The sequence below is a fragment of the Arachis hypogaea genome, chromosome 16 (assembly GCF_003086295.3).
Source record: "Arachis hypogaea cultivar Tifrunner chromosome 16, arahy.Tifrunner.gnm2.J5K5, whole genome shotgun sequence".
Lineage (NCBI taxonomy): Eukaryota > Viridiplantae > Streptophyta > Magnoliopsida > Fabales > Fabaceae > Arachis > Arachis hypogaea.
Genome location: NC_092051.1, coordinates 40,723,175 through 40,730,649, shown reverse-complemented (window position 1 = coordinate 40,730,649; position 7,475 = coordinate 40,723,175). Strand labels below are relative to the sequence as shown.

Sequence of the window (7,475 nt, the reverse complement as noted above, 5' to 3'; positions counted from 1 at the left end):
AATTTGAAGTTTGTTACTTGCTTGTTAAGAAAGATTCAAACTTTAAGTTCTAGAATCATATCTTGTGATTTCTTATGAATCAAGTCATTAATTGAGATTTTAAAAATCAAATATTTTTCAAAACTAATTTCTAAAATATCTTCTTATCTTACCTTTTTCAAAAAGTTGGTTTCTAACCTCCTAACTTCTTATCTTTTCAAAATTTGTTTCAACTAACTAACTAACTTTTTGTTTGTTTCTTAACTTTTTCAAAACTACCTCACTAACTCTTTTTCAAAAATAATTTTTGAAAATTCTCTTCTCCCTCATCTCCTTCTATTTGTTTATTCATCTACTAACATCTCTCCCTCATTAAAAAAAAAAGGGGGGGATCTCTATTATTATTATTTTTCTGTGCCCTCTTCTTTGTCATATGAGCAGGAGCAAAGACAAGAATATTCTTGTTGAAGCAGATCCAGAACCTGTAAGGACTCTAAAGAGAAAATTAAAAGAAGGTGAATTACAACAAACCAGCAAGCAACTGTCTGAAATTTTCAAACAGAAAGAGGAGATGGCAGCCGAAAATAATAATAATGCAAGGAGAATGCTTGGTGACTTTACTGCACCAAATTCCAATTTACATGGAAGAAGCATCTCCATTCCTGCCATTGGAGCAAACAACTTTGAGCTGAAACCTCAATTAGTTTCTCTGATGCAGCAGAACTGCAAGTTTCATGGACTTCCATCTGAAGATCCTTTTCAGTTCTTAACTGAATTCTTACAGATATGTGATACTGTAAAGACTAATGGAGTAGATCCTGAAGTCTACAGGCTCATGCTTTTCCCTTTTACAGTAAGAGACAGAGCTAGACTCTGGTTGGATTCTCAACCTAAGGATAGCCTGAACTCGTGGGATAAGCTGGTCAAGGCTTTCTTAGCCAAGTTCTTTCCTCCTCAAAAGCTTAGTAAGATTAGAGTGGACGTTCAGACCTTCAGACAGAAGGAAGGTGAATCCCTCTATGAAGCTTGGGAGAGATACAAAGGACTGACCAAAAAGTGTCCTACTGACATGCTTTCAGAATGGACCATCTTGGATATCTTCTATGATGGTCTGTCTGACTTAGCTAAAATGTCATTGGATACTTCTGCAGGTGGATCCATTCACCTAAAGAAAACGCCTGCAGAAGCTCAAGAACTCATTGACATGGTTGCTAATAACCAGTTCATGTACACTTCTGAGAGGAATCCTGTGAGTAATGGGACGCCTATGAAGAAGGGAGTTCTTGAAGTTGATACTCTGAATGCCATATTGGCTCAGAACAAAATATTGACTTAGCAAGTCAATATGATTTCTCAGAGTCTGAATGGAATGCAAGCTGCATCCAACAGTACTCAAGAGGCTTCTCCTGAAGAAGAAGCTTATGATCCTGAGAACCCTGCAATAGCAGAGGTGAATTACTTAGGTGAACCTTATGGAAACACCTATAACTCATCATGGAGAAATCATCCAAATTTCTCATGGAAGGATCAAAAGCCTCAACAAGGCTTTAATAATGGTGGAAGAAACAGGTTTAGCAATAGCAAGCCTTTTCCATCATCCACTCAGCAACAGACAGAGAATTCTGAGCAGAATCCATCTAGCTTAGCAAATTTAGTCTCTGATCTATCTAAGGCCACTGAGAGTTTCATGAATGAAACAAGGTCTTCCATTAGAAATTTGGAAGCACAAGTGGGCCAGCTGAGTAAAAGGATCACTGAAATCCCTCCCAGTACTCTCCCAAGCAATACAGAAGAGAATCCAAAAGGAGAGTGCAAGGCCATTGACATAAGCAAAATGGCCGAACCCAAAGAGGGAGAGGAGGACGTGAATCCCAAGAAGGAAGACCTCCTGGGACGTCCAGTGACCAATAAGGAGCTTCCCTTTGAGGAACCAAAGGACTCTGAGGCTCATCTAGAGACCATAGAGATTCCATTGAACCTCCTTATGCCCTTCATGAGCTCTGATGAGTATTCCTCTTCTGAAGAGAATGAGGATGTTACTGAAGAGCAAACTGCCAAGTTTCTTGGTGCAATCATGAAGTTGAATGCCAAATTATTTGGTAATGAGACTTGGGAAGTTGAACCTCCCTTGTTCATCAATGAACTAAGTGATCTGGATCAACTGACATTGCCTCAGAAGAGACAGGATCCTGGAAAGTTCATAATACCTTGTACTATAGGCACCATGATCTTTAAGGCTCTGTGTGATCTTGGTTCAGGGATAAACCTCATGCCCCTCTCTGTAATAGAGAAACTGGGAATCTATGGGGTGCAAGCTGCTAAAATCTCGTTAGAGATGGCAGACAATTCAAGAAAACAGGCATATGGACAAGTAGAGGACGTATTAGTAAAGGTTGAAGGCCTTTACATCCCTGCTGATTTCATAGTCCTAGATACTGGAAAGGAAGAAGATGAATCCATCATCCTAGGAAGACCTTTCCTAGCCACAGCAAAAGCTGTGATTGATGTGGACAGAGGAGAATTAATCCTTCAACTGAATGAGGACAACCTTGTGTTTACAACTCAAGGATCTCTCTCTGCATCCATGGAGAGGAAGCATAAAAAGCTTCTCTCAAAACAGAGTCAACCAGAGCCCCCACAGTCAAACTCTAAGTTTGGTGTTGGGAGGCCACAACCAAACTCTAAGTTTGGTGTTGAACTCCCATATCCAAACTCTAAGTTTGGTGTTGGAGAGTCTCAACAAAGCTCTGCACATCTGTGAGGCTCCATGAGAGCCCACTGTCAAGCTATTGACATTAAAGAAGCGCTTGTTGGGAGGCAACCCAATTTTTATTTATCTAACTATATTTTTCTTAGTTATATGTCTTTATAGGTTCATGATCATGTGGAGTCACAAAATAAATATAAAAATTGAAAACGGAATCAAAAACAGCAGAAGAAAAATCACACCCTGGAGGAAGCACCTGCCTGGCATTCAACGCCAGAACAGAGCATGGTTCTGGTGCTGAACGCCCAAAATGGGCAGCATCCTGGCGCTGAACGCCCAGAACAAGCATGGTTCTGGCGTTCAACGCCATAAATGGCAACAAATGGGCGTTGAACGCCCAAAATGGGCACCAACCTGGCGCTGAACGCCCAGAGTTGTCTGCAAGGGCATTTTTACATGCCTAAATGGGTGCATGGATGTAAATCTTTGACACCTCCGGATCTGTGGACACCACAGGATCACCTCAAGATCTGTGGACACCACAGGATCATCTCAGGATCTGTGGACCCCACAGGATCCCCACCTTCCTTCATCATAATCCTAGTTTTTTTTTCCACATCTTCTTCTTCATCTATTCCTTCTTCTTTTGCTCGAGGGCGAGCAACATTCTAAGTTTGGTGTGGTAAAGCAATTATGTAAAGGATCTATAGCTCAGTGGTAGAACATGTGGCTGCAAATCAAGAGATCCCTGAGATACCTCAGGGGATGCACTTCCCTCCACATAATCATTGGAAGCAACTGAGGATAGAAATACCAAAAATCACTAGGAATCAAGCCACAAAGGCAAGGAAGAGACATAGAAGAGCTCAAAAACATCATTGAAACGCCATCATCACTAAGGTGGATTCATTCCTTGCTCTTATTTCTTCTGTTTTTCGTTTTCTATGTTATGTGCTTATCTATGTTTGTGTCTTCATTACATGATCATTAGTAGTTAGTAACTATGTCTTAAAGATATGAATGTCCTATGAATCCATCACCTCTCTTAAATGAAAAATATTTTAATTCAAAAGAACAAGAAGTACAAGAGTTTTGAACTTATCCTTGAACTTAGCTTAATTATATTGATGTGGTGACAATGCTTCTTATTTTCTGAATGAATGCTTGAACAGTGCATATGTCTTTTGAAGTTGTTGTTTAAGAATGTTAAATATGTTGGCTCTTGAAAGAATGATGACTAGGAGACATGTTATTTGATAATCTGAAAAATCATAAAAATGATTCTTGAAGCAAGAAAAAGCAGCAAAGAACAAAGCAGCAAAGAACAAAGCTTGCAGAAAAAAAAATAGGCGAAAAAAAAAAGCAAGCAGAAAAAGCCAAAAGCTCTTAAAACCAAGAGGCAAGAGCAAAAAGCCAATAACCCTTAAAACCAAAAAGCAAGGGCAAATAAAAAGGATCCCAAGGCTTTGAGCATCAGTGGATAGGAGGGCCTAAAGGAATAAAATCCTGGTCTAAGCGGCTAAACCAAGCTGTCCCTAACCATGTGCTTGTGGCGTGTAGGTGTCAAGTGAAAACTTGAGACTAAGCGGTTAAAGTCAAGGTCCAAAGCAAAAAAAGAGTGTGCTTAAGAACCCTGGACACCTCTAATTGGGGACTTTAGCAAAGCTGAGTCACAATCTGAAAAGGTTCACCCAATTATGTGTCTGTGGCATTTATGTATCCGGTGGTAATACTGGAAAACAAAGTGCTTAGGGCCACGGCCAAGACTCATAAAAAAGCTGTGTTCAAGAATTATCATACTGAACTAGGAGAGTCAATAACACTATCTGAACTCTGAGTTCCTATAAATGCCAATCATTCTGAACCTCCATGGATAAAGTGAGATGCCAAAACTATTCGAGAGGCAAAAAGCTATAAGTCCCGCTCATTTAATTGGAGCTATGTTTCATTGATAGTTTGGAATTTATAGTATATTCTCTTCTTTTTATCCTATTTGACTTTCAGTTGCTTGGGGACAAGCAACAATTTAAGTTTGGTGTTGTGATGAGCAGATAATTTATACGCTTTTTGGCATTGTTTTTAGTATGTTTTTAGTAGGATCTAGTTACTTTTAGGGATGTTTTCATTAGTTTTTATGTTAAATTCATATTTCTGGAATTTACTATGAGTTTGTGTGTTTTTCTGTGATTTCAGGTATTTTCTGGCTGAAATTGAGGGACTTGAGCAGAAATCAGATTCAGAGGTTGAAGAAGGACTGCTGATGCTGTTGGATTCTGACCTCCTTGCACTCAAAGTGGATTTTCTGGAGCTACAGAACTCGAAATGGCGCGCTTCCAATTGCGTTGGAAAGTAGACATCCAGGGCTTTCCAGAAATATATAAAAGTTCATACTTTGGCGAAGAATAGATGACGCAAACTGGCGTTCAACGCCAGCTTTCTGCCCAAATCTGGCGTCCAGCGCCAGAAAAGGAGCCAAAACCAGAGTTGAACGCCCAAACTGGCACAAAAGCTGGCGTTCAACTCCAAGGAGGACCTCTACACGTGCAACACTCAAAGCTCAGCCCAAGCACACACCAAGTGGGCCCCGGAAGTGGATTTATGCATCAATTACTTACTTCTGTAAACCCTAGTAGCTAGTTTATTATAAATAGGACCTTTTACTAGTCTTTTGACCATCTTTGGATCCTGGATTGTATTCTGATCCTGTGATCACGTTTAGGGGGCTGGCCATCTCGGCCATGCCTGGACCTTTCACTTATGTAATTTTAACGGTAGAGTTTCTACACTCCATAGATTAAGGTGTGGAGCTCTGCTGTTCCTCAAAGATTAATGCAAAGTACTACTGTTTTCTATTCAATTCATCTTATTTCGCTTCTAAGATACTCATTCGTACTTCAATCTGAATGTGATGAACGTGACAATCATCATCATTCCCTATGAACGCGTGCCTGACAACCACTTCTGTTCTACCTTCGACTGAATGATTATCTCTTAGATCTCCTAACCATAATCTTCGTGGCGTAAGCTAGAATGATGGCGGCATTCAAGAGAATCCGGAAGGTCTAAACCTTGTCTGTGGTATTCCGAGTAGGATTCAATGAATGAATGACTGTGACGAGCTCCAAACTCGCGATTGCTGGGCGTTAGTGACAAACGCAAAAGGATAGTAAATCCTATTCCAGCATGATCGAGAACCGACAGATGAATAGCCGTGCCGTGACAGGGTGCGTTGACCATTTTCACTGAGAGGATCAGATGAAGCCATTGACAAGGGTGATGCCTCCAGACGATTAGCCGTGCCGTGACAGGGCATTGGATCATTTTCCCGAGAGATGACCGAAAGTAGCCATTGACAGTGGTGATGTATCGCATAAAGCCAGCCATGGAAATGAGTAAGACTGATTTGATAAAGATAGCAGGAAAGCAGAGGTTCAGAGGAACGAAAGCATCTCCATTCGCTTATCTGAAATTCTCACCAATGAATTACATAAGTATTTCTATCCCTATTCTATTAATTATTATTCGAAAACACCATTATCAATTTATATCTGCCTAACTGAGATTTGCAAGGTGACCATAGCTTGCTTCATACCGACAATCTCCGTGGGATTCGACCCTTACTCACGTAAGGTATTACTTGGACGACCCAGTGCACTTGCTGGTCAGTTACACGGAGTTGTGAACCGTGGTTTTGGCATCATGTTTTTGGCGCCATTTCCAGGGAAAGAAAGAGCAACGAACTTTACATAATTAAAGTGTAATCACGATTCCGTGTACCACTCTGTCTTCTGAATTTCTGCTTTCCTACTGTCTTCTTCTTCACGCACGCAAGGCTCCTTCCATGGCAAGCTGTATGTTGGTGGATCACCGTTGTCAATGGCTACCATCCGTCCTCTTATTGAAAATGGTCTAAATGCGCTGTCACCGCACGGCTAATCATCTGTCGGTTCTCACTCATGTTAGAATAAGATCCATTGATCCTTTTGCGTCTGTCACTACGCCCAGCACTCGCAAGTTTGAAGCTCGTCACATTCATCCCTTTCCAGATCCTACTCGGAATACCATAGAAAATGTTTAGACTTTTCGGATCTCAGGAATAGTCGCCAATAATTCTAGCCTTTACCACGAAGGTTCCAATCTTAGATTAGAAACCCAAGAGATACACATTCAAGCTTGATTGCATGTAGAACAGAAGTGGTTGTCAGGCACGCGTTCATAGGTGAGAATGATGATGAGTGTCACGGATCATCACATTCATCAGGTTGAAGTGCGAATGAATATCTTAGAATAGAAACAAGCGTGATTGAATTGAAAACAATAGTAATTGCATTAATCCATCGAAAATATCTATGAAGATCAGTCTTAATTAGATGAGCGGGGCTCTTAGCTTTTTACTTCTGAAGAGTTTTGGCATCTCACTTTATCCTTTGAAGTTTAGAATGATTGGCATCTATAGGAACTCAGAATTCAGATAGTGTTATTGATTCTCCTAGTACAGTATGTTGATTCTTGAACACAGTTACTTTATGAGTCTTGGCCGTGGCCCTAAGCACTTTGTTTTCCAGTATTACCACCGGATACATAAATGCCACAGACACATAACTGGGTGAACCTTTTCAGATTGTGACTTAGCTTGCTAGAGTCCCCAATTAGAGGTGTCCAGAGCTCTTAAGCACACTCTTTTGCTTTGGACCACGATTTTAACCGCTCAGTCTTAAGCTTTTCACTTGATACCTTCACGCCACAAGCACATGGTTAAGGAAAGCTTGGTTTAGCCGCTTAGGCCAGG

At 40.7% G+C, this 7,475-nt stretch overlaps 1 non-coding gene across 1 annotated transcript; it reads right to left on the bottom strand.

The window, feature by feature from the left end:
• Positions 1-946: 946 nt before the first annotated feature.
• LOC112760813 (small nucleolar RNA R71) lies at positions 947-1,053 on the bottom strand. The gene has a single exon (XR_003181234.1). It is a non-coding gene; the product is annotated as a small nucleolar RNA R71 (small nucleolar RNA).
• Positions 1,054-7,475: the final 6,422 nt, after the last annotated feature.